Below are 27,172 nucleotides of genomic sequence, written 5' to 3' on the forward strand. Positions count from 1 at the left end.
AGAACAGTATGGAGGTTCCTTAAAAAACTACAAATAGAACTACCATATGACCCAGCAATCCCACTACTGGGCATATACCCTGAGAAAACCATAGGTCAAAAAGAGTCATGTACCAAAATGTTCATTGCAGCTCTATTTACAATAGCCAGGACATGGAAGCAACCTAAATGTCCATCGACAGATGAATGGATGAAGAAGATGTGGCACATATATACAATGGAATATTACTCAGCCATAAAAAGAAATGAAATGGAGGTATTCGTAATGAGGTGGATGGAGTTAGAGTCTGTCATACAGAGTGAAGTAAGTCAGAAAGAGAAAAACAAATACAGTATGCTAACACATATATACGGAATCTAAGGGAAAAACAAAACAAAACAAAAAAAGGCCATGAAGAACCTAGTGGCAAGACGGGAATAAAGACACAGACCTACTAGAGAATGGACTTGAGGATATGGGGAGGGGGTGGGGTGAGATGTGACAGGGTAAGAGAGTGTCATGGACATATATACACTACCAAATGTAAAATAGATAACTAGTGGGAAGCAGCCGCACAGCACAGGGAGATCAGCTCGGTGCTTTGTGACCACCTAGAGGGGTGGGATGGGGAGGGTGGGAGGGAGGGAGATGCAAGAGGGGAGAGAAATGGGAACATATTGTATATGTATAACTGATTCACTTTGTTATAAAGCAGAAGCTAACACACTATTGTAAGGCAATTAAACTTCAATAAAGATGTTAAAAAAAAAAAAAAAAAAAAAAAAAGAAAAGCAGCAGCTGGTGGCGAGCTTCTCCTTAAGGGCTTCCCAGTTCCTGGGTGGTTGGTGTCTACCCTGTGGTCCTGGGAGAGAGTGTCCTTGAGAATTTTAAAAGGTTAAATGCCTGGGAAATTACTTTAATGCAAAGTAGCTCTACCTCCAAGTATAACTGCGAAGCAAGCTATTGAACAGAAAACCTCACAGATCACATTGAGATGCTAGAATCCTATTAAATGAATTAAACTCACACGGCACAAAGCACGGGGCAGGAGATGGGTCAGTCTAATGCACTTAGGGTCTCAAGAGGGATAGAAAGTGTAGCAATGTTCGTGTGACCCGTCTCTCGGATGCATGATGTGGTGACAGTGACTGAGGATGGAGGACGAGAATTTGAGATTGAATTAAGGCCACGGTTTTGCAGAAGGAATACAGCTGGACAGTCATGCAGGCTTGCTCTATCTGGGACATTGAAGGCAGGTACTCCTGGCCACAAACATAGTTCTCCTTAGCTTGATGAGCAGCTGTGGAATTTATTTTCACAATTTAGGCAGAATACAAGTGGGGTTGGAATGGGTGTCACCAATGGATGGCCAATTTAAGAGCTATGGATGTTGGGTGCCTCTAGTACATAAGGATATTTAGTGTTGGAATAAATAAGAGTATCGGGTTCCTCTTGCTCCTCCCATTCTGTTCTGTGTTCTGTGCACATGTACATCTAAATCTCATGTCTTATTTAGCTATAGTTAACGTGCCATATATGGGCTACGTAAATTTCATTTGTTTTCCAAAGTCAAAGTGAACATTCTCAGACAACACAGTAAATGCACTTTACACCGATTTATACCAATTAGCCACACAATTCCTGTCCTTCTGCAACTCTTCCCTTATTCTTAGTTAGCCTCCCCCAGATCCTAGATATCATTTCTTAGGTGTCTCATCCATCCTCAGCCACTTAAACCAACAATCCATTCCCCAAACTGTAAGGCTTTGTGGATTCCTTCAGTGCTGTCTGATGAACCATTAAACACAAGTGTGCCAATTCCCACAGATTCCTTGATCAATTTCTATTTGATCAATTTCTATCTCATTAAGTCAATAAAAATGGTTCCTTTTATCTATTGAGACTCTACCCTCTACAGGTAAAAAGCCCTTAAGTATCTGCTACATCAGTCTTTGTCAGGATAAGAGAAAAATGATTTATTATTCTTAATTCCATGGATGGCTCTTTGCCTTTCCTTATGCTGTTTGCATCTTCCAAAAGAATAGTAAAAACTCGAGTTTCATCTTGGAGGAAAATACTTATAAAAGTATTTTACATTTATACAGACCTCTTTTACGTAGGAAAATAGTTAAAAATTTTACTTCATATGATCCTTAAGCTACCCTCTGAAGCTAACTACCATTTATATGTAAAAAAACTGAACTTCCCTGGCGGTCCAGTGGTTAAGACTCTGCACTTCCAGTGCAGGGGCACAGGTTCCATCCCTGGTCCGGGAACTAAGATCCTGCAAGCCATGCAGCAGGGGCAAAAAAAAAAAGGAAAAAAGAAACTGACGTTCTGGAAACTTAAGTAACACATCCAGTGTTGTATTAGATATTATCTTAGTGGACTCCAACTAAGGTTTATAGTAACTATGTGCCCAGTACTGTGATAACTACTTAAATTTCATATTCTCAATTAGTTTTCACAAAACAAGATGAGATATTCATTTTTTTTAACTTTTTATGGCATGTGATATTTTAAAATATATTTGTTTTATTTACTTATTTTTGGCTGTGTTGGGTCTTTGCTGCTGCGCACGGGCTTTCTCTAGTTGCAGCGAGCGGGGGCTACTCTTCGTTGCGGCGCGTGTGCTTCTCATTGAGGTGGCTTCTCTTGTTGCGGACCACAGGCTCTAGGCGCGCGGGCTCAGTAGTTGTGGCTCGTGGGGTCTAGAGCGCAGGCTCAGTAGTTGTGGTGCACGGGCTTAGTTGCTCTGAGGCATGCTGGATCTTCCTGGACCAGGGCTCGAACCCGTGTCCCCTGCATTGGCAGGCGAATTCTTAACCAGTGCGCCACCAGGGAAACCCAAGAATAGACATTTTTAACAAGTACCCTAGATAATACTCAAGCACAGTAAAATCAGAGAATCAGAGTCTACTGAAAAGAATTTGAATTCATTTTTACAACCAAAAAATCCTACCGGAGGAGGTTCCAGGCTGGTGAACATATGGAGGTGCTGGGAGGGTGATGTTCCTGGAGAGGGCATGGAAGCCCCACACCTCTCCCCCATACCTGGCCCTGTGCACCTCTTCCATCTGGCTGTCCCCGAGTTATATTCTTTGTAATAAACCAGTGATCAAGGTCACAATAAGTACATGGCTACAGTTCCTTCAGGAGGTGCACATATGCTCAACCAGGCATCCTTATTTTTAAATAAACCTGGGAAAATTTGGAAAATAGAATTTTAAAAAAACTTAAAAACCACTTTTGAGAAAATCATAATTATTTTAGCCAAAAGGAGGTAAATATAAATTAATTGGATCAGTTTAGGTATGAAAAAAATCCTACTGGATTTCTGTAGCTAATTTTGCAAACTTTTACACTAGTTTGGCCAATCTATTGCAGTCATTCTTTTTTCAATGCTCAAGTTGTATTGTCTTAGGACAATGAAAGTTCCTTCAAGTTAGTTGCCTATGTACTTTTGTTGGGAGAACATTGGTCATATAGTTCATTTTTGGAGGGACAGCTGGCTGTTCTGGCCCATTTTACACATTCTCCTGGAATTGGCCATTTCTCCAAGGAGCCTTTGTTACTTTTACTGAGGAGTGATATTCAGAGACCAAAATTCTCATCACTGATGTTGCTTATGGTTACTCCGGTTCCCAAGAGAACTGCTGCTGTTATTGGCTTTCCATGCAGACAATTAAAAAGCCAGAAAAATTTCAGAAGCCTTTCAGCAGACTTTCCCTCACATATTATCCAGAATTGATATAAGCCCATGATTAAACTAACAATTTGACAAATGAGATCAGCATAATTGGTTTATATCAAATAAGATTCACCTCCTGATAAAAAGACAATGGCCTTTACAAAGGAAACAAAAGCAAAAATAAACAAATGGGACCTAATTAAACTTAAAAGCTTTTGTACAGCTTTTTCTGATGACTGCTGATTTTCAACAAAAGGAAAAGACAACCTACTGAATGGCAGAAAACACTTGCAACTTATTTGACCAATAAGGAGTTAATATCCAAAATAGATAAAAGCTCATACAACTCAATATCAAAAAAAAAAACCAACCCAGTTAAAAAATGGGCAGAAGACCTGAACAGACATTTTTCCAAAGAAGGCATACAGATGGCGTCTTCCCTGGTGGTCCAGTGGTTAAGAATCTGCCTTCCAGTGCACGGGACATGGGATCTGGTTGGGGAACTAAGATCCCCCATGCCACGGGGCAACTAAGCCTGCGCACCGCAACTGGAGAGAAGCCCACACACCACAGCTAAGACCCGAAGCAGCCAAAAATAAATAAATAAATTTTTTTTTTTAAAGAAGGCATACAGATGGCCAACAGATACAATGAAAAGATGCTCAGCGTCGTAATCATTAGAGAAATGCAAATCAAAACCACAATGAGATATCATGTCACACCTGTCAGAATGGCTACCATCAAAAAGACCACAAATAGGGACTTCCCTGGTGGTGCAGTGGTTAAGAATCCGCCTGTCAATGCAGGATCCCACATGCCACAGAGCAACTAAGCCCGTGTGCCAACAACTACTGAACAACTACTGAACAACAACAACTACTGAGCCTGTGCTCTAGACCCCGTGAGCCACAACTACTGAAGCCTGTGTGCCTAGAGCCTGTGCTCTGCAACAAGAGAAGCCACCGCAATGAGAAGCATGTGCACAACAACAAAGAGTAGTCCCCCCTCTCGCCACAACTAGAGAAAGCCCACGTGCAGCAACGAAGACCCAACGCAACCAAAAATAAATAAATAAAAATAAATAAATTTATTTTAAAAAAAAGACCACAAATAACAAATGTTGGTGAGGACGTGGAGAAAAGGAGACCCTCCTACACTGTTGGTGGGAATGTAAATTGGTGCAGCCGCTATGGAAAACAGTATGGAGGTTCCTAAAAAAACTAAAAATAGAATTACCGTAAGATCCATCAATTCCACAGCTGGCATATATCTGAAGAAAATGAAAACACTAATTCAAAAAGATATATGCACCCCAATGTTCATAGCAGCATTATTTACAATAGCCAGGATACGGAAACAAACTAAGGATCCATCAACAGATGAATGGATAAAGAAGATGTGTGATTTATATATATGTGTGTGTGTGTATATATATATATATATATATATATATATATATATATATATATATATATATATATGAATACTATTCAGCCATAAAAAAAGAAAATTTTGCCATTTGGGACAACATATATGGACCTAGAGGGTATCATGTTTAGTGAAATAAGTCAGACAGAGAAAGACAAATACTGTATATTATCCTTTATATGTGGACTCTAAAAAATAAAACAAACAAATGAATATAACAAAACAGACTCACAGATATAGAGAACAAAGTAGTGGTTACCAGTGGGGAGAGGGAAGTGGGGAGGGGGAAGATAGGGATAGGGGATTAAGAAGTACAAACTACTATTTATTGATATAAAATAAATAAGGGGACTTCCCTGGCAGTCCAGTGGTTAGGGGTCCACCCTTCCACTGCGGGGGGGCACGGGTTGGATCTTTGGCCTGGGAGCTAAGATCCCACAAGCCGTACAGCACGGCCAGGAAAAAAAAAAAAGCTACAAGGATATATTGCACAGCACATGGGATATAGCCAATATTTTCTAACAACTATAAATGGAGTATATTTAAAAATTGTGAATCACTTTGTTGTACACTTGAAACTTATATAATATTGTAAATCAACTATACCTCAATTAAAAAGAAAGTCAGTGGCATTTAGGAGAGGTTAAACCAATTGGGTATGAGTGGAAAACCAACAGTTTCTGCTACATAGTAATGAGTGTAGAGCTGCTGCAGATACACAGTTGTAAAGTTAATTTTACAAGGTAGAGAGCCCATGAATACTACCAAATATATAAGGAAACTGCATATTTGACTGAGTTCACTTTAATAATATATTAAGTTTAAAAAGCAAGCCAAAAAATCATATGAATAATTTATTCTATTTGGATTTAAAAATACATGCCACAATATACCAAAAAAAATTCTGGTAGGTTACAAGTATATACCCAGAGTTTGCATTTCGGATGAGTGGATAAATGATGAATTATTTAGGACATAGAAATAATAATTGCTTTATAGAGTCCTGCTTCATTGTTTGGGTCACCTATATTTTAGATTTGGTGTACCACCCCAAGAAACAGTAGTAGGGATATTTTTTTAAGTTAATAATAAAAACTCTATATTAAAGAATTTCAATTAATTTACTAATAAAGGAATTTCTTATGACTTGATTTTTAAAACTTTCATAATTAAGACATCTCTGTTTTGAAATTTGAAAAGAAAAATCCATGTTTATTGCAGTGTTAAAAAAAAATTCTGAAGGATGTATAGTTTTTTTTTTTTTAAATGCAATTTCTTCCATCATGTCTGTCTATTACCCCTCTCCAGCTCTCATGCACAAGTAACTTTAGAATTTGGTGTATATTGTAACTACAGATCTCTCTACATAAATGTGTGTGTGTGTTAGTAATTTCATATATTCTATCTCAATTGCTGAGACATTGATTATATTCAGATTATGAAACCAGTTCACAAAGGGAAAAAAACTTGGAATGTAATATCAGCTATTATGTATTGTGTAAAAAAGTTTCACTTTATCAACTGGCTTATCCCAGGGGACAGCAAGTATTTGATATCAAGACTAAAATAAATTTAAAATGCATTAAGGTTTGCTGTGAGGATTTAATTAGGTAATCATCTGATATGTTTTTTTTCTGGCTCATAGAATATATGCAACAAATGCCAGTTATGTGCGTGGAAATATAAAATATGAATACCCTTGAGCATTTCTAGGAATTTATGTAAGGCATTATTCAGACAACCACACAAAGATACTCACTGTAGCATTGCTGGTAATAGATTAGAAAAAAAAATGTTTAAGTCTAAATGTCCACCAATAGGACTTTGCTTAAACATGTCCTGATATATCCAAATACTGTAGTATTTATGCAGCCATTAAAAAAAAAAAAAGAAAAGATGAGGCGGATTAAATGCATGGGGAAAAATTCCATTGCTTATTAAGGTAAAAAGGCAAATTATTTTACAAGTTAAGGTGATTCTATTTATGTAATATACAGACATAAATAAAATGTGGGAAAGATAGATATATACCAAAAAGCAGTGTTTATCTTTAGGAAGGAAAATTTTGAGGGCATTTTCACTTTCTATTACTGGAATCTTTTTAGAGCATATATTATCACGTAAAAATAATAAATATTTCTATTTGGGAAGAATAAAAGTAGCATCTATGGAAATAAATAATTACCAGTCAGTAAAAGTAACCTTTTTGAAATATGAAAATACATCATGTATTTGTCTTATTACCTTTAGGGAAGGCTAGAATCCTGGAACTCTGGGTTTTGAACCACAGATTAGACAAGTCTGCTTTGGGCAAAGCCACCAAAGGCGGCATGAAGCTCACTTGGAGGGTCACACCTCCCCCCAGTGCTCTGGGCTCACCAATTTCCTGTTTTAGAACCTTGGGAAGTTTCCTTCTCCTCACCATATCTTCCAGGACAAGGGAATGGTTGCCTAGGCATGTTCAATTTCGTGTAGTTCAGATGGAAATCCATGTACAATGGTAATTAGATATACATAGATATGCCTGATAAACTGGCGGTGGGGGAAGGTTGTGGAGTTTCCTAAAGGGAACCAACTGGAGGCTCTGAGAGAAAAAAAAGAAAAAGCCTAACAGAGTAAATGACACTTGTTTGACAAGTGACTCATAGTGGTTCTGAACCCAAGTGGTGACGGAAACACGCAAACGTTTTGGGCAGAGTGTGATTAGGTATTGTGATGAAGGTACAAATGGCTGAGGACAAGCAGAAAAGAGACCTGTTGTTACGGGCTTTTAACTGAAAGCATTACCCATCTCATTCATATTGATTCCGTGCATCAGCAGGAAGACTGGGTGGGGGCGGGAAGGGTGGGATCAAAAAAGAAGTATGAGAAAAAATACAAACCCCAATGTTCTATTCCAAAACGTACAGGGAGAACATGACCAAACCCACGTAATGATTAATGCCATAAATTCACTCATGTGTTGAACGAATATTTATTAAACATCGCTATTTGTTATAGACCCTGTTCTCTTTTTTTAATTAATTTTTTAAATTGAGGTACAACTGACATATTATATTAGTTTCAGGTGTACAACAGAACGATTGGATATTTTTATTATCGGGGAGGGGGAAATTTCCCCCCCTACCCCTTGGGTTCTTGTGGCCGGACTAATAATAAAATTGACACAAGAAATATTAACAGGAGAAAAAGAAACATTTTAATTCGTGTGCCTGGAGGTTTCATAGAAATAGGACCTAACAAGTGGCCAAAGCAGCCAGCTTTTATACTTTTTAGACAAAGAAACAATAAATTTGTGAGGAATTGATATGATAAAGAAACTTAAGTTTGGGGTGCTTAGTTAGTGAGGAATCTAAATGGAGTTTAGACTTGAGGAAGTAAAGCAAAGAAGTAACCGGCTTCTTGGCCTGAATTCCCTATCTCTGGCAATAGGGTAGGGAGCGAACCTTTCAAAGGAGAGATTTATTTCCCGCTTTCAGGGAGACAGAGCGGAGGGTCAGAGTGTCCCTCTCGCATTGGTCATGTCTTAAACAACTTCAATTCAAAATAATGTACATGCCATTGAGGAATATTTTGGGATGGCCTGTCCTGAGCCCCAACAGTGTATATTGCAAAATGATCACCACAATGAGTCTAGTTACCATCCATCCCCATACGTAGGTACAAATTCTTTTTCTTGTAACGAGAACTTTTAAGGTCTACTCTCTTAGACCAATGTTCTAAGCGCCAGAGATACAGCAGTGAAACAACCAGAAAAAAATACCTACAAAAATATTAGAACCAGGAAACTGTAGCAATTCTAAGCATTCACTATGTGTTCGTGACTGTATTTTATACCATCTCCAAGAAGATTACAATTTCAAATAATTTGACTCATTTTCATTCAACATCACACATCATATCCAGAATGTTTTTATAGTGAGAAAATATTATCACTTTTGGTAAGACTTTGTTACGTGAAGGAAGGTTATAAATTGTATAAAGCAGTTATTGATTATAGCACCCATTCTAAGATGGCCTAAACAAGTTGGTAGAAGGTAACCATAGTTCATAAAAGGAAATTGCCCATGTGCAAAAACCACTGAAATATTTGTCAAGAATAAAGGCTGTAGCCCAAATTTTTTGCATTGTTTCAGGGGAAAAAAGTAGGTGGACAGTCCTAAATTCCTGATCAATTAAGTGATTCTCTAGCTAGCAAAAAGAGTGGTCAACGAATTAACTTTTCTTTTACTTTCTCTGTGCTTAATGTGCTGTTCTTCTAACTTTGTGAGATCAGTTTCTCACCCTTTCATATTTTCTGATATATACGTTTAAAGTTATAAATTCCCTTAAAGCACAGCTTTTTAGCTGTAGCACACAAGTTTTGATACATTTTCATAGTCATTGTGTTCAAAATACTGCTACTGTAAATTCTCTGACCCATTTAAAAAAATTATCTCATTTTATAATTGGATTTTTAAAAATTTGAGTCTTGAGAGTTCTTTATATTTTCTAGATAGGAGTCCTCTGTCAGATATGTGATTTGCAAATATTTTCTCCCAGTCTTTGTCTTTTTAACCTTTAAATAGAAGCTTTCACAGAGCAAGTTTTTAACTCTGGTGAGATCTAATTTATCAGTTTTTCCTTTTATGTGTTGTGCCTTTGGTGTCGAGTCGATAATTTTTGAATTTTAATTTTCCTCCTATTATGTTAATATCTTTTTTTTCAGCTTGTTTTTTTAAATTGAAGTATAGTTGATTCACAATGTTGTGTTAGTTTCAGGTGTACAGCAAAGTGATTCAGATATATATATATATATAGACACACATATATATATACACATATATTCTTTTTCAGATTCTTTTCCCTTATAGGTTATTACAAGATATTGAGTATAGTTCCCTGTGCTATACAGTAGATCCTTGTTGGTTATCTATTTTGTATATAGTAGTGTGTATATGTTAATCCCAAACTCCTAATTTATCCCTCCCCCCCTTTCCCCTTTGGTAACCATAAGTTTGTTTTCGAAGTCTGTAGGTTTGTTTCTGTTTTGTAAATAAGTTCATTTGTATCACTTTTTGTTCATTTGATATCATGATATTTGTCTTTCTCTGTCTGGCTTACTTCACTTTTAAGTCCATCCATGTTGCCGCAGGTGGTATTTCATTCATTTTTATGGCTGAGTAATATTCCATTGTATATATATCACATCTTCCTTATCTATTCATCTGTTGATGGACATTTAGGTTACTTCCATGTCTGGGTTATTATAAATTGTGCTGCAGTGTACATTGGGGTGCACATATCTTTTTGAATTATAGTTTTCTCTGGATATATGCCCAGGAGTGGGATCACTGAATCATATGGTAACTCTATTTTTAGTTTTTTAAGGAACCTCCATACTGTTCTCCATAGTGGCTGCACCAATTTAAATTCCCACCAACAGTGTAGAAGGGTTCCATTTTCTCCACACCCTCTCCAGCATTTGTTATCTGCAGACTTTTTGATGATGGCCTTTCTGACTGCTGTGAGGTGATACCTCATTGTAGTTTTGATTTGCATTTCTCTAATAATTAGTGATTAACATCTCACATTAATATGATATGTTTGTCACAATTAATAAACCAATATTTCTAAATTATTATTAACTAAAGTCTACAGTTTAGTCAGATTTCCTTTGTTTTTACCGAATATCCTTTTTCTGTTGTAGGATCTTGTCCAGGATACAACATTACATTTAGTTGTCATGTGTCCTTAGGTTTCTCCTGTCTGTGACAGTTTCTCTGACTTTCTATATTTTTGATGACCTTGACAGTTTTGAGTACTAGTCAGTATTTTGTAGGATGCCTCTCTATTGAAATTTGTCTAGTGTTTTTCTCATGATTAGACTAGGATTATGGGTATTGGGGAAGAAGATCACAAAGACGAAATGCCAGTTTCATCACATTATATCAAGGATACAAACTACCAACTTGCTTATCACTGCTGATGTTGACCTTTGTCACCTGGCTAAGGTGGGCTTTATCAAGTTTCTCCACTCTAAAGTTATTCTTTTTGCCCTTTTTTCCATATTGTACTTTTGGGAAGAAAGTCACTATGTGCAGTCCTCACATAAGGAATGGGGAGCTATGCTCCCCCTCTGTTTAAGGTTGAATACTGTCTCCTCCAAAATGCATGTCCACTCAGAACCTTTGATTATGATCTTATTTGGAAATGGGGTCTTTGCAGATGCAATGGTTAAGATGAGGTCATACTAGATTAGTGTGGGCCCTAATCCAATGATTAGTGTCTTTATAAGAAAAGATACACAGAGACACACAGAGGGAAGAAGGCTGGAAGTAGAAGAAGATGTGAAGACGGAGGTAGAGAGCGAAGGGATGCATCTACAGGCCAAGGAATTTTAAGGATTGCCAGCAACAAGAAGCTCCTAGAAGAGCCTTCACAGAGAGCATGACCCTGCAGGTACTTTGATTTTGGACTTCTAGCCTACAAAATTGTGAGGGAATAAATTTCAGTTGTTGTTGCTTGGGGTTTTTTTTTTTGGCCACCCGCGCAGCATGTGGGATCTTAGTTCCCCGACCAGGGATCGAACCCGTGCCCCCTGCAGTGGAAGTGCGGAGTCCTAACCACTGGACTGCCAGGGAAGTCCCCAAATTTCAGTTGTTCTAAGCCACCCAATTTGTGGCAATTTTTTATGGCAGACCTAGGAAACGAATACTGTACACCTTCCTCTAGAATAGAATATCTACATAATTTATCTGGAATAATTCTGCACAGGAGAATAATCTCCCCTTTTTATTATTCAATCATTTATTTATATCAGTATGGACTGGACCATGGATTTTTTTTAGTTGAGGCATAATTTACATATAGTAAAATTTACCAATTAAAACACATTATAAAACTTTTTCTATGCTCACAAGGGCTACTGATTGAATTTTTCTTGTAATCTTTGTCAGGTTTTGTTATCAGAATTATGCTGGTGTCATAAAATAAGTTGGGAAGTCTTCCTTCCTCCTCTACTTTCTGAAAGAGCTTGTGGGAAATTAATATTATTTCTTCCTTAAACATTTGATTCATCCTTGAAATCATCTGGACCTGGAGATTATTGTGGAGAAATTTTTGCTGATTTATTTTTAAAATTTTATCTAAAAAGCTAATCAGATTTCCCATGTTATCTCACATCTGTTTTGGTAATTTGTGCCTTTCAAGAATTTTTTCCGGGACTTCCCTGGTGTTCCAGTGTGTAAGATTCCGAGCTCCCAATGGGGTCCCGGGTTCGATCCCTGGTCGGGGAACTAGATCCTACATGCATGCCGCAACTAAGAGTTCCCATGACACTACTAAGAAGTCCTCCTGCCGCAACTAAACAGGCTGCAATGAAGATCCCACATGCTGCAACTAAGACCCAGCACAGCCAAAATAAATAAATAAATATTTTTTAAAAATAATTTTTTTCATTTCATCAAATTGTTGAGTTTTGGTATAAAGTTACTCATACTAAGTATATATATCTATATTACCCTTCTGATGTAACTAGGATATTCCATTTTAAAATTTCCAATATTGGTAAATTGTATTTTCTTTGTTTCATGTTCAGTCTTATTATTGATTTATCAATTGTATTAATCTTCAAATAACTAATTTTTTTTAAGACTTTTTTTTTTTGGCCATACTGCGTTGTTGGAAGCCATCCAGATGCTGCAACACCATGACAAGGTCATGGGGCGCTCCAGTGCGGAACTGCAAGGCGGAACCACACGTGGAAGGTGGACTACACTCCTCGTAAAAGCAATACTTATAATTTCTATATATATAAATTTAAGTGTGGCAGGATTTGCCCCAAGGAAAAATCTTAGATTTCCTGACTTCCCCTTTGAGTACTGTTTGGCAAGGCCCGGTACCTAAAGAGGGACATTGGGAAACAGTGACTAAATCTGGACATAGGGAAATGTTTCTTTGGAAAACACCATCCTCCCTAGAGATATGGCCATATGAGGGTGTTCATGATGGTAATAATAATTTGTGGTTCAATATTAATGGTAGTTTAATGATATTTGATCAATTAACTGGTGAACAGATATGTTCTAGATTAGGGACAAATAGAAATGATTTGGAAAGTTATTCTTTAATAGATTATTAGGATCCTAATATTGTTTGTTGCTATATTAAATTGCCTTTGAGTAGCAATATTCAAAATAGAAATTGTAAAATATATTTTAGATATTTTTATGGCATTATAAAAAAGGAATGTCCATGTAGGAAAAGCTTTGTGGGGGCTAAGGATATATAGAATATAAGGATATATTTAGACTTAGATGTTAAGGTTGGTTAACCACCAAGAATAATTCTTAGAACATGTGCTGTACGTAATGGTAACCTTGGAATTTACCTTATGAGAAAATCTAGAAACTAAAAGGTATGGTTTACGTAATCTTTTAAGGAAATCTTTGTGGGTTCAAAATGATTCATTCTTTCGACTCAAAACAATAATATTACGATGTATGTTAATGATTTATGTAATTCTACTGTAATCTATATATGAGTATATGAAATAAAGAAAGCACGAGATGGTGCTATTTTTTTACTTGGCTGAGTCCACGAGTCTCAGTCTCCTTCCTGTTGACCTGGCTGAGTCCACGAGTCTCAGTCTCCTTCCTGTTGTTCATCGCCGACGCTGTCCATCCTTTTGGGGTATCCTGGATCCTGTTGGAGCTGGACTCCGACACTGCGTGGCTTGTGGGATCTTAGTTCCCCGACCAGGGATCGAATCCAGGCCCACGGCAGTGAAAGCACTGAGTCTTAACCACTGGACTGCCAGGGAATACCCAGAACTAATTTTTGACTTTGTTAATATTTTTCTCTAGCCTGTCTGCTTTCTATTTCATTGATTTCTGTTGTCTTATTATGTTCTTTCTTCTACTAACTTTGGGTTTAATTTGCTTGTTTCTTTTTTAGTTTGGTAAGGATAAAATGAATATAATTGATTTTAAATCTTTCTTTTTTAATATTATTTAAAGCTATAAATTTCTCTCAAAGCACTGATTTACCTGCATCCCACAAATTTTGATATATTGGTTTTTTAAAAATTATTTATTTATTTATTTATTTGTGGCTGTGTTGGGTCTTTGTTTCTGTGCGAGGGCTTTCTCTAGTTGCGGCAAGTGGGGACCACTCTTCATCGTGGTGCGTGGGCCTCTCACTATCGCGGCCTCTCTTGTTGCGGAGCACAGGCTCCAGACGCGCAGGCTCAGTAATTGTGGCTCACGGGCGTAGTTGCTCCCCGGCATGTGGAATCTTCCCAGACCAGGGCTCGAACCCATGTCCCCTGCATTGGCAGGCAGATTCTCAACCACTGTGCCACCAGGGAAGCCCGATATATTGTATTTTTAAACAACCATTTGGAAATACTCTCCGGTTTTCCTTGTGATCTTTTTTTTTGACCCATGGATTGTTTATTTACAAGCCTGTTTTTAATTTCCAAGTATTTTGTGGTTTTCCAGTCATAATGTCATTATTGATTTCTACTTCAAATCTGTCGTGGCCAGATAATATATTCTGTAAGATCTGTGCTTTGAAATTTCTCGAGACCTGTTTCATAGCCCAGCATATTATTTATCTTGGTGAATGTTCTTTGTGCACTTGAAAATAACGGTAATTCTTCAGTCACTGGGTGTAACATTCTATAAATGCAGCTTGGATAAAGGTGGTTGGTAATGTTATTCAAATAGACTATATATTTGCTGATTTTTTGAGTAGCTGCTCTATCTGTTACAGACAGGTGTAAATATTTTTTACTTGTTTATTTCTCTCTTTAGTTCTGTCCATTTTTACTTCATGTATTCTTAAATAGTTTTCGACTCAAGCTCATTGGATCTAAGACCTAGATATTAGGTCTTCCTGATGTATTGTTTCATTGTGTCCTTTCTTTAAAATCATTTTATTATCCTGTCTTTTTTTTTTGGCTGCACGGCGCAGCTTGCAGGATCTTAGTTCCCCAACCAGGGATTGAAACTGGGCCCTGAGCAGTGAAAGTGCGGAGTCCTAATCACTGGACTACCAGGGAATTCCCTATCACTCTCTTTCAATACTACTTTTCTTGAAGTATATTTTATCTGATATCCTCTCATTCTATTTTGAACCTATGACAATCCAATTTTCAACGACATCATTCCACCAAAACTGTTCCTGTCGAGATCACTAACAATCTCCATATTGCTAAATCCAATGGCAATTCTCAGTCCTTATCTTACTAGGCTGTAAGGAAGGACTCAGCCTTTCCATAATAAAAATAACTCTAAGTCACGTATTAAGATAAAAATTCAATTAATAGAAAACATGCTTACTGTCTAACTCCCTTGGACAAACATTGTATAATACCTTTATAGTTTTTCTATATTATACTCTTCTTTGTTCTTCTAAAGTGTTATTCCGGGACTTCCCTGGTGGTGTAGTGGTTAGGACTCTGAGCTTTCACTGCCGAGGGCCCAGCTTCAATCCCTGGTCAAGGAACTAGGATTTCATAAACCTCATGGAGTGACCAAAAATAAATAAAGTGTTGTTCCTTTTGTTTTCAAATGTATATTTGACCTCTTTTATAATATGTGTTATCAGTACCTCTTTCACATGTATGTTATCAGTAGACCTTTCCAATAACCTTTTTGGAGTTTACTAATTTATGATAAGGTCTACCTTTTCCTTACCTGCTAAATATTAAATGTCATCTTCCACACTGATGAAGCCCCTCTTTTTCTATCTACTATTGCCTAATGATAGGTGTGCCTCACCTTGGAGTGGGTCTTTGGTGTATTCATGTATATAAAGGAGAGCCTATAATTTTAATTTAAAAGCTGGGGTGCTGGTACCTAGGTCCTACCTGTTAAGCATTTTATTTACTTCCTATACTATAGTTTCCATAAATGACAGTGTTTTACTTCTACTAGAAAATTGGCACATTCTTGGACAAATCTAGAGCAACACAGCTCCTGAGACCAGTGGAGGTGGGCTTCCAGGATCTGACCTAGTGTGTATATGGTATAATCCCTTGGTGCCCTATTTCCTTCAGGTGCCAAGGAAACTCCATTTTTCTGAGCTGTTTTCAGAAAGATACTGCTGTTTTCCAGTAAGGATCATAAACTGACCCTGTCTGTCTGTTTACCCATCTGCATGTAGCTTCTTTGTTACTGCTTCTTACTTGGACCCCAGAAGATTTCAGTCTACTATTTTTGGACCTAGAATACATCTACTTTGTATTTATTATTATTATTATTATTTTTTTATATTCAAACAGAAAGTCACAAAAATTATAATCATCCTCATCAGTTCACTCAGTCCCATGTAATTATTTTTTTTTCATCTTGATCTTTTGTTAGCACTTATACGAATTCATCAGTTTTCCATTAGAGTTCTGAAAATGCTTATTCATTCAGTTCAGCAGTATAGTCGGTTACCAGAAACCTGTACTTGTCAGAGTCTACTTTGTATTAATACGGCTTATCCCAAGGGTCAGGATGGGGGCCCACTCCTACTTAGTTCACTGTAAACTATTATGTTTTTCTTTCTGCATATTTGGAATTGGTATACCAGAAAAAAAACTGGTGTTTTTCTTTTTTTCTTGGTTTATTCTGGCAAGTTTTCCAACATTAATGTAAAGCTCTAATCAAATTTCAACCACCCTCAGGGCTCTGATGAGGTAGAATGGAAACTATGACACTAAGCAAGGATGTAGTAATTTAGAAACAAAATGTGCTTTGAGTCATTATATGCTTCTAATTATCATGAGTATCCTGTAAACTGCAAGTTAATGAACTGTGGAGTGCAACCCACAGGAAATCCTCCTTGAGCCCAGGAAGATTCCAGCAGTTCACCTTTAACACCTAGAGGGTACACTGTAGTCTTATTTTCAAGGACTCACTTCTATTCCAAGTTCTTTTTCAGAATGAGCACAGGCTGCAGTAGGTTATTTTCTTGTCTGTCTTCTCTAACAGAAAATGGCCTCAAATGATTGGTAAACTCCTGCAGAGCAGGGCATTGTATGCCACTGTTTACCCAGGATCATGCTTAGTGCTAGACAGAAAAGCATGCATAGACATCTGTGATAAGGAAAAGAATGAAAAGAAATAGAAATGAAGAGAAAAAGAAGACAAAGGCAAGAAAGCAGTCTAATAAGTGGCAGGGGGTCTCAGCAAGAATGAACCTCCCAGTCAGAACTAGACACAACTTACCTACAGAGATAAGAGGTGAATGTTTGGGTCCAGGGAGTCAGGATCCTTCTGGGAGTACAGGCAAATTTTTGAGTTTGTGCAGGTATGTTTTTCTCAGTAGAGTCCAAAACTTTTATCAGATTCTCAAAAAGTTCGACTAATACAGAATATAAGCTATATTCAGAATCAGTGGTTACCAACCCCTGACTCTTTCCCTCCCCATCCCACCTCTATGACTGCAGTGATGATTTCACGAGTGTATACATCATGGATGTATAAATTACTGAATTGTACACTTTATGCGCAGTTTGTGGTATGTCAATTAAACCTCAGTACAGCTGGTTTTTATTTTTTTCATAAATTTATTTATTTTTTTGGCTGCGTTGGGTCTTTGTTGCTGCGCGTGGGCTTTCTCTAGTTGCGGCGAGCAGGGACTACTCTTTGTTGCGGTGCACGGGCTTCTCATTGCGGTGGCTTCTCTTGTTGCGGAGCACAGGCTCTAGGCACACGGGCTTCAGTAGTTGTGGCACGTGGGCTCAGTAGTTGTGGCGCACAGGCTTAGTTGCTCCGTGGCATGTGGGATCTTCCCGGACCAGGGCTTGAACCCGTGTTCCCTGCATTAGGCAGGTGGATTCTTAACCACTGCATCACCAGGGAAGTCCCTATCCACTTTTTTTTAGATTCTTTTCCCATATAGGCCATCACAGAGTATTGAGTAGAGTTCCCTGTGCTATACAGTAGGTCCTTATTAGTTATCTATTTTATATATAGTAGCCATTCCATACACTTTTTAAAAAAATATTTATTTGTTTATTTATTTGGCTGTACCAGGTCTTAGTTGTGGCACGCAGGATCTTTGTTGTGGAATCTCTCGTCTCGGCATGCAGGATCTAGTTCCCTGACCAGGAATCGAACCCAGGCCCTCTGCATTGGGAATGCTGAGTCTCAACCACTGGACCACCAGGGAAGTCCCTCCATACACTTCTAAGGTTAATGTATCAGGAGTTGCCAAGACCATCCCCAAGCTCAATGATTCACTAGGAAGACTCATAGGACTCAGCATAGAGTAGTACTCACAGCTAAGATTTATTATAGTGAAAGAGTACAAAGCAAAATCAGCAAAGGGTTTGTGGGGCAAAGCCTGGAAACTGTGTGCAAGCTTCCCCGAGTCCTCTCCCAGGGCAGTCATGGGTATACTTCATTCTCCCAGCGATGACTTGTGACAACATGTGTGAAACACTGTCTACCAGGGAAGCTCATTGGAGACTCAGCTCCCTTGCCCCTTCCACACAGTTATTTCTGCCTTACTCTATTGGCCAAGTCAAGTCATATGGCTGAACCTAAAGTTAAGGGGAAGCATATCTCTCCCTTTTAGTAGAAGGAACTTGTCTTTGTTCATTTGGGTTGCTAAAACAAAAATACCAAACTGGGTGGCTTATGAACAGCAGAAATTTATTTCTCACAGTGCTGGAGGCTGGGAATTCCAAGATCAAGTCACCAGCAGGTTCAGTGTCTGGTGAGAGCCTGCTTCCTGGTTCATGGACTGCCATCTTTTTGCAGTAATCTTACATGGTGGAAGGGGCAAGGGAGCTTTCTTGTGGGGCTTTTATAAGTGCACTAATCCCATTCATGAGAGCTCTGCCTACATGACCTAATCATCTCCCAAAGGCCCCACCTCCTAATACCATCACCTTGGGGGTTAGGATTGCAGTATATTAATTCTGGGGGACACAAACATTCAGACCATAACAGAACTACAAAAACCACTTGGTAGAGAGCATGGAATTGGGTGTGGGGTGGGGTGGGTGAAGAATAGGGGCCATACATATTCCACTTTCTCACACAAAGTCAAACTGTTTTCTAAAGTGGTGGTACAACTTTACACTCTTACTAGCAGTAAAGACAGTCCCCATTTTGCATTCTTGCCTGCAGTTGATATTTACAGACATTCAAAGGTCTGCCAGTCTGGTAGGCACAAATAACAAAAGAAGAACATGGATGAATTGGACTTAATCAAAAATTTAAAACTTTTATAAACTATCTTAACTGCTGTGGTCTGAATGTTTGTGTCCCCCCAATTCATATGTTGAAATCCTAATGACCAATGTGATGGTATTAGTTGCTGGGGGCCTTTGGGAGCTGATCAGGTCATGAGGGTGGAGCTCTCATGAAAAGGATTAGTGCACTTCTAAAAGCTCCATAAGAAAGCTTCCTTGCCCCTTCTGCCATGAAAGAATACAACGAGAAGACTGCAACCCAGAAGGTGGCCCTCATCCAAACAAGCAGGCACACCGAGCTTGGGCTTCAGCCTCCAGACCAAAACTGTGAGAAATAAATTTCTGCCATTCATAAGCTATCCAGGCTACAGTATTCTGTTAAAGCAGTCCAAAAGGACTAAGATATTAACCATTTTTAAATGTACAGTTCAGTGGAGTTTATTCACATTGTTGTGAAGAAGCAGATATCCAGAACTTTTTCATCTTGCAAATATGAAGCTCTATACCCATTAAACAACTCTTGTTTCCCCTTCCCCCAACCCCAGGTAACCAGCATTCTCCTTTATGTTTCTATGAGTTTGACTGCTTTAATTTGTTTGTCTTTTTTTTAAAAAAATTTTGGGACTTCCCTGGTAGTCCAGTGGTTAATACTCCGTGCTCCCAATGCAGGGGCCCCAGGTTCCATCCCTGGTCAGGGTACTAGATCCTGCATGCCACAAGGAAGATCCCACATGCAGCAATGACGATCCCGCATGCCGCAACTAAGACCCAGCGCAGCCAAATACATAAATAAATTTTAAAAAATATTAAAAAAAAATTTTTTTTTGGCTGTGCCATGCAGCATGTGGGATGTTAGTTCCCCAACCAGGGATCAAACCCACATCCCCTGCATTGGAAGTGAGGAGTCTTAACACTGGACAGCCAGGGAAGCCCTGAGTTTGACTGCTTTAAATACCTCATGCAAACAGAATTATACAGTACTTTTCTTCTTGTGACTGGCTTATCTCACTTAGCAGAATGGCCTCAAGATTCATCCATGCAATGGGATATGCAGGATCTCCCTCCTTTTGCAGCCTGAATAATATTCCCTTGGATGTGGGGCTTCCCTGGTGGCGCAGTGGTTAAGAATCCGCCTGCCAATGCAGGGGACACGGGTTCGAGCCCTGGTCCAGGAAGATCCCACATGCCGCGGAGCAACTAAGCCCATGTGCCACGACTACGGAGCCTGAGCTCTAGAGCCACAACTACTGAGCCCATGTGCCACAACTACTGAAGCCCGCATGCCTAGAGCCCGTGCACCGCAACGAAGAGTAGCCCCCGCTCACCACAACTAGAGAAAGCCCACACACAGCAACAAAGACCCAATGCAGCCAAAAATAAATAAATTTTAAAAACTTTAAAAAAATTCCCTTGGATGCATATTGTACACTGTGTTTATCCATTCATCCATTGCTGGACACTTGGGTTGCTTCCACTTCTTGGCTATTGTGAATAGTGCTGCTATGAACATGGGTATGCAAATATCTCAAGACCCTGCTTTCAATTCTTTTGGTCATATAGCCAGAAGTGGGATTGTTGGATTATATAGTGCTCTACATTTAATTTTTTGAGGAAACTCCATAGTATTTTTCATAGTGGTTATACCATTTTACAAGCCCACCAACAAAATTTAAAACTTTTGTATTTCAAAGGACACTATCAAGAAAGTGAAAAGAGGGAATTCCCTGGCAGTCCAGTGGTTAAGACTCCACATTTTCACTGCTGAGGACCAGGGTTTGATCCCCAGTCAGGGAACTAAGATTCCACAAGCCACAGTGTGGCCAAAAAGAAAAAGTGCAAAGACAATCTACAGAATGGGATTCACAAATCATATATTTGATAAGAGACTCATCCAGACTATATAAAGAACTCAATAAAAATAATAAATAAAAAATAAAGAATAGCCAAAGCAATCTTGAGAAAGAAAAATGGAGCTGGAGGAATCAGGCTCCCTGACTTCAGACTATACTACAAAGCTACAGTAATCAAGACAGTATGGTACTGGCACAAAAACAGAAATATAGATCAATGGAAAAGGATAGAAAGCCCAGAGATAAACCCACGCACATATGGTCACCTGATCTTTGAGAAAGGAGGCAAGAATATACAGTGGAGAAAAGACAGCCTCTTCAATAAGTGGTGCTGGGAAAACTGGACAGCTACATGTAAAAGAATGAAATTAGAACACTCCCTAACACCATACACAAAAATAAACTCAAAATGGATTAAAGACCTAAATGTAAGGCCAGACACCATCAAACTCTTAGAGGAAAACATAGGCAGAACACTCTATGACATAAATCACAGCAAGATCCTTTTTGACCCACCTCCTAGAGAAATGGAAATAAAAGCAAAAATAAACAAATGGGACCTAATGAAACTTAAAAGCTTTTGCACAGCAAAGGAAACCATAAACAAGACGAAAAGACAACCCTCAGAATGGGAGAAAATATTTGCAAATGAAGCAACTGACAAAGGATTAATCTCCAAAATTTACAAGCAGCTCAATATTAAAAAAACAAACAACCCAATCCAAAAATGGGCAGAAGACCTAAATAGACATTTCTCCAAAGAAGATATACAGATTGCCAACAGACACATGAAAGAATGCTCAACATCATTAATTATTAGAGAAATGCAAATCAAAACTACAATGAGGTATCATCTCACACCAGTCAGAATGGCCATCATCAAAAAATCTACAAACAATAAATGCTGGAGAGGGTGTGGAGAAAAGGGGACCCTCTTGCACTGTTGGTGGGAATGTAAATTGATACAGCCACTATGGAGAACAGTATGGAGGTTCCTTAAAAAACTAAAAATAGAACTACCATATGACCCAGCAATCCCACTACTGGGCATATACCCTGAGAAAACCATAATTCAAAAAGAGTCATGTACCGCAATGTTCATTGCAGCTCTATTTACAATAGCCAGGACATGGAAGCAACCGAAGTGTCCATCAACAGATGAATGGCTAAAGAAGATGTGGCACATATATACAATGGAATATTACTCAGCCATAAAAAGGCACGAAACTGAGTTATTTCTAGTGAGGTGGATGGACCTAGAGACTGTCATACTGAGTGAAGTAAGTCAGAAAGAGAAAAACAAATACCGTATTCTAACACATATATATGGAATCTAAAAAAAACAAAAAAAAATGTTCATGAAGAACCTAGGAGCAAGACGGGAATAAAGATGCAGACCTACTAGAGAATGGACTTGAGGATACGGGGAGGGGGAAGGGTAAGCTGGGACAAAGTGAGAGAGTGGCATGGACGTATATACACTACCAAACGTAAAATAGATAGCTAGTGGGAAGCAGCTGCATAGCACAGGGAGATCAGCTCGGTGCATTGTGACCACCTAGAGGGGTGGAATAGGGAGTGTGGGAGGGAAGGAGACACAAGAGGGAAGAGATATGGGAACATATGTATATGTATAACTGATTCACTTTGTTATAAAGCAGAAACTAACACACCATTGTAAAGCAATTATACTCCAACAAAGATGTTAAAATAAATAAATAAATAAATAAATAAAAACTCAAGTAACCCAATTAAAACAGAAGCAAAGGGGCTTCCCTGGTGGCGCAGTGGTTGAGAATCTGCCTGCTAATGCAGGGGACACGGGTTCGAGCCCTGGTCTGGGAAGATCCCACATGCCGCGGAGCAACTGGGCCCGTGAGCCACAACTACTGAGCCTGTGCGTCTGGAGCCTGTGCTCCGCAACAAGAGAGGCCACGATAGTGAGAGGCCCGCGCACTGCGATGAAGAGTGGCCCCCACTCGCCACAGCTAGAGGAAGCCCTCACACAGAAAAGAAGACCCAACACAGCCAATACATAAATAAATAAATAAATAAATAAATAAATAAATAAATAAAATACAAGAATCTTAAAAAAAAAAACAAAAAACCCCCCCCCCAAAAACCCCAAGTTTTAAAAAATAAAAATAAAAAATAAAACAGAAGCAAAGGACTTGAATAGACATTTCACCAAAGAAGATATACAAATGGCCAATAAGCCCATAAAAAAGATGTTCAACAGCATTAGTCATTAAGGAAATGCAAATCAAAACCACTTTGAGATATCATTTCACACCCACTAGGATGCATAAAATCAAAAAGTCAGATATTAACAAGTGTTGTTCAGAATACAGAGAAATCAAATCCCTCACACACAGGACAAAAATATCTACCCATTCAATTATGTTGAATATCTGCATAATATTCTATTATAGGATGTTTCAAAATTTAGTTTTACCAGTTTCCTATCAGGACATTTAGTTTTTTATATGACTACTTATACTGTTATTTTCCTTTCTGTTTTAATCTTTTTATTACACAGATTTATTTTTACATAATTTATATATGATAAGGTTCACCCATTGAAAGTGTACAATTCAATAATTTTTAGCATTTATATAGAGTTGTGGAACCAGATTATTAGATGAATAATCTAATTTTAGAGTGTTTCCATCACCCTAAAAAGAAACTTTGTACCCATTAGAAGTCATTTTTAATCTCTGTGTCCCCATCCCCCTTTGTTTTCCTCCCCTTAGATCTAGGTCACCACTGAAGGTACCGTCTTTCTCTCTATAGATTTGCCTGTTCTGGAAATTTCATACAAATTGAGTCATATAATATGTGGTCTTTTGTGACTGGCTTTATACACATATGGTTTCAAGGGTCATCTGTATTACAGCATGTATCAGTACTTCATTCCTTCTTGTGACTAAGTACTATTGCATTGTACGGATATACCACATTTGGTTTTCAGTTTATCTGTCAATGGATATCTGTCAATGGATATATGGGTTGCTTCCAGTTTGGGGTTACTGTGAATTATGCTGCAACAAACATGTGTGAACAAGTTTTTGTGTGGACAAGTTTTCATCTTTCATGGGTAATATATCTAGGAGTGGAAATGCTGGGTCATATGGTAACTATTTTCTTTATAAACTCTACTTATTTTGTCTTGTTTCTTCTTCAAAACACATCTTTTTCAAAATATTCCTCCTCTGATATATACAAATGGTACACAGATAAGGAAATACAAAGACCGAAAAAATGCTCAATCTCGTAATAAAAATGCAGATTTAAAATACAGGACTCGGGCTTCCCTGGTGGCACAGTGGTTAAGAATACACCTGCCAATGCAGGGGACACGGGGTCGAGCCCTGGTCCAGGAAGATCCCACATGCCGCGGAGCAACTAAGCCCGTGCGCCACAACTACTGAGCCTGCGCTCTAGAGTCCATAAGCCACAACTACTGAGCCCACGAGCCGCAACTACTGAAGCCCACGCGACTAGGGCCTGTGCTCCCAACAAGAAAAGCCACCGCAATGAGGAGCCCGCGCACTGCAACGAAGACCCAACGCAGCTAAAAATAAATAAATAAATAAATAAATAAATAAAATAATAAATTTAAATAAAATAAAATACAGGACTCCTTTCTCACTTCAGGTTAATAAAGATGAAACGGGGGGCTTCCTTGTTGGCACAGTGGTTGAGAATCTGCCTGCTAATGCAGGGGACACGGGTTCGAGCCCTGGTCTGGGAAGATCCCACATGCCGCGGGGCAACTAGGCCCGTGCGCCACAGTTAGTGAGCCTGCGCGTCTGGAGCCTGTGCCCTGCAACAAGAGAGGCCGCGATAGCGAGAGGCCCGCGCACCGCGATGAAGAGTGGCCCCCACTTGCCGCAGCTGGAGAAAGCCCTCGCACAGAAACGAAGACCCAACACAGCCAAAAATAAATAAATAAATAAATTAATTTAAAAAAAAAACGCAAATGAGTTAAAAAAAAAAGATGAAACGTTTCATAATAAAACGTTTTAGTAAAAGTGTATAAAAACTGGTACCCTTGTACCTTATTGGGTATTTAACTTTAGTCCACTTCTTGAGCATATAGTCAAGAGACAGGGTGCCAGTTCCAGTTTTGACGATTCATTCAATTTTTTAAAAGTGAGATTTGAATTTAATCTCTGAAACCTATTCCAACTCAGATGATTTAGTCATATCAATTAAGTCACAAAGCCTAGAGCAATCCAGAAAGGGTAGTTAAATTCTCTTCAGAAATTCTCTTCAGAATAAGAAAGGCGGGAAATACCTGCCTTTGAAGGTCTGCACTTCGCCAAGCGTGTCCTGCGTTTCAGCCGGAAAGGGCTTCAGCCGCACGGAAACTAGCGGGTTGCTGGTGCCGCCCGAGCCTGCGCGGTGAAGCCTCGCGGGAGACCTGGCGCCTCCGAAGCCCCGCCTCCTGCCGGGTCCGCGGTTTGGTCCAGAGCCCGCCCAGCCTCCCGTAACTGCGGGGCGGGGCGGGCGCGGGCGCGGGCGCGGGCGCGGGCGCGGGCCCTGGGCCACCATTGGGGCTGGAGCGGTGGGAGTGGAGGGAGGTGGACGGCCGGCAGGACCTGCGGTTTCAGCGGTGCCGCGCCACCGTGGCCCGCCCGGATCACGGACAGATGTTACTAGATTCGTTGGTGCCACTCTGGGACTTGACATCCAAGAGGGCGGCGCTGTGAAGACCTAGAGCGTAGAGCCAGAGCGGGCCGGCTCAGGCCTCACCTGGACCCTCGACCCAGACATCATCCCGCAGCTCAGAGGCCCCAGGCTCAGAGGGGCTCCCTCTGCCTCTCCCCTTGTCTCACTTGCTGGGTCCTGGGCAGGGCCTCCAGCGCAACCTCAGCTGGAGCCAGCCAGTTGGAACCTTGGCCAAATTTCTGAAGCAAACACTTGGGACGCCCTCACCTCCCCACCTCCTAAGATGGCACTTTGCAACTTGAATTGTATCTGAAGTCCAGGTGGCTCTGGGAGTTGTGGAAGGAGACCCTGTCAACCAAGGACCACTTCAGCCAGCCATCTAACATTAATTGTGTCAGTTATCAATTTACTGCCTCAGCTCCAAATTCGTCCTTCAAGACCTGTCTCGTGGGACTTCCCTGGTGGCTCAGTGGTTAAGAATCTGTTTGCCAATGTAGGAGACACGGGTTCGAGCCCTGGCCCGGGAAGATCTCACATGCGGTAGAGCAACTAAGCCCATGCACCACAACTATTGAAGCCCGCGCGCCTAGAGCCCTTGCTCCGCAGCAAAAGAAGCCACCGTGATGAGAAGCCCGCGCACCACAGCAAAGAGTAGCCCCTGCTCTCTGCAACTAGAGAAAGCCCGTGTGCAGCAACAGAGACCCAACACAGCCAAAAAAGAAGATGTGTCTTGTGGTAATGCATGGAATTCTATTTATTTATTTATTTATTTAGGCTGCGTTCTTTTGCCTTCAACACTCTTGATTTTCTTGATTTTCCAGCTCTGGCCTGTGCAATCTAGTAAATTCCTCTGCTAGCCAGTAGATTGCAACTATGCCTTTTCCAGTGAGATCTGAACCTCAGCTTTGGGGAGGTGGCCTCCCAAAGTTGTCCTTCCTTGGATACTCTCCCTCAGCCCTAGGATACCATATTGCGTTCTCTTCCATCTTTTTTAACTTGTTCTTATCATAGCCTGATTTTTTTTTTTTTTTAAATTAGACTTTCCCTGTTTAAGTCAATGTGTGGTTTTGGTCTTCTTCTTTATGTTTTTAGTTGTAGAAGTTTTGTTTTTCTGATAGGAGCCAGACTGATACACTTAATAAAAATCAATTATATGTCAGGCAGTGTTCTAGGCATAGCAAGACAAGGTACTTGCTTTTATGGAGCTTATCCTCTGCAGAGATTATCTAAACCCTAATCCACAAAGTAGACTCAGCCATACAAAAGTCTGAGGCAGAATATTCCAAACACAAGAGGATAAATGTCAGGAACCTAAGTGATCATGAACTTGATGTACATGAGAACTAGAAAGACCAGTGGGGCTAAATTTCA

General features: G+C 39.5%; 1 protein-coding gene across 4 annotated transcripts in view; it reads right to left on the bottom strand.

Moving 5' to 3' along the window:
- GDF3 (growth differentiation factor 3) overlaps positions 1-25,520 on the bottom strand; it is a 151,093-nt gene extending 125,573 nt beyond the window's left edge. For 2 of the 4 annotated variants that reach the window (XM_057557281.1, XM_057557280.1), the window contains exon 1: positions 25,428-25,520. The gene's annotated coding sequence lies outside the window, so the exon portion shown is untranslated. Of the gene's footprint in view, positions 1-13,665; positions 13,828-17,301; positions 17,336-25,427 lie in introns of those variants that run through there. The other 2 variants (XM_057557282.1, XM_057557285.1) reach the window with 2 other exon arrangements.
- Positions 25,521-27,172: the final 1,652 nt, after the last annotated feature.

The sequence above is a fragment of the Balaenoptera acutorostrata genome, chromosome 11 (assembly GCF_949987535.1).
Source record: "Balaenoptera acutorostrata chromosome 11, mBalAcu1.1, whole genome shotgun sequence".
Classification (NCBI taxonomy): domain Eukaryota; kingdom Metazoa; phylum Chordata; class Mammalia; order Artiodactyla; family Balaenopteridae; genus Balaenoptera; species Balaenoptera acutorostrata.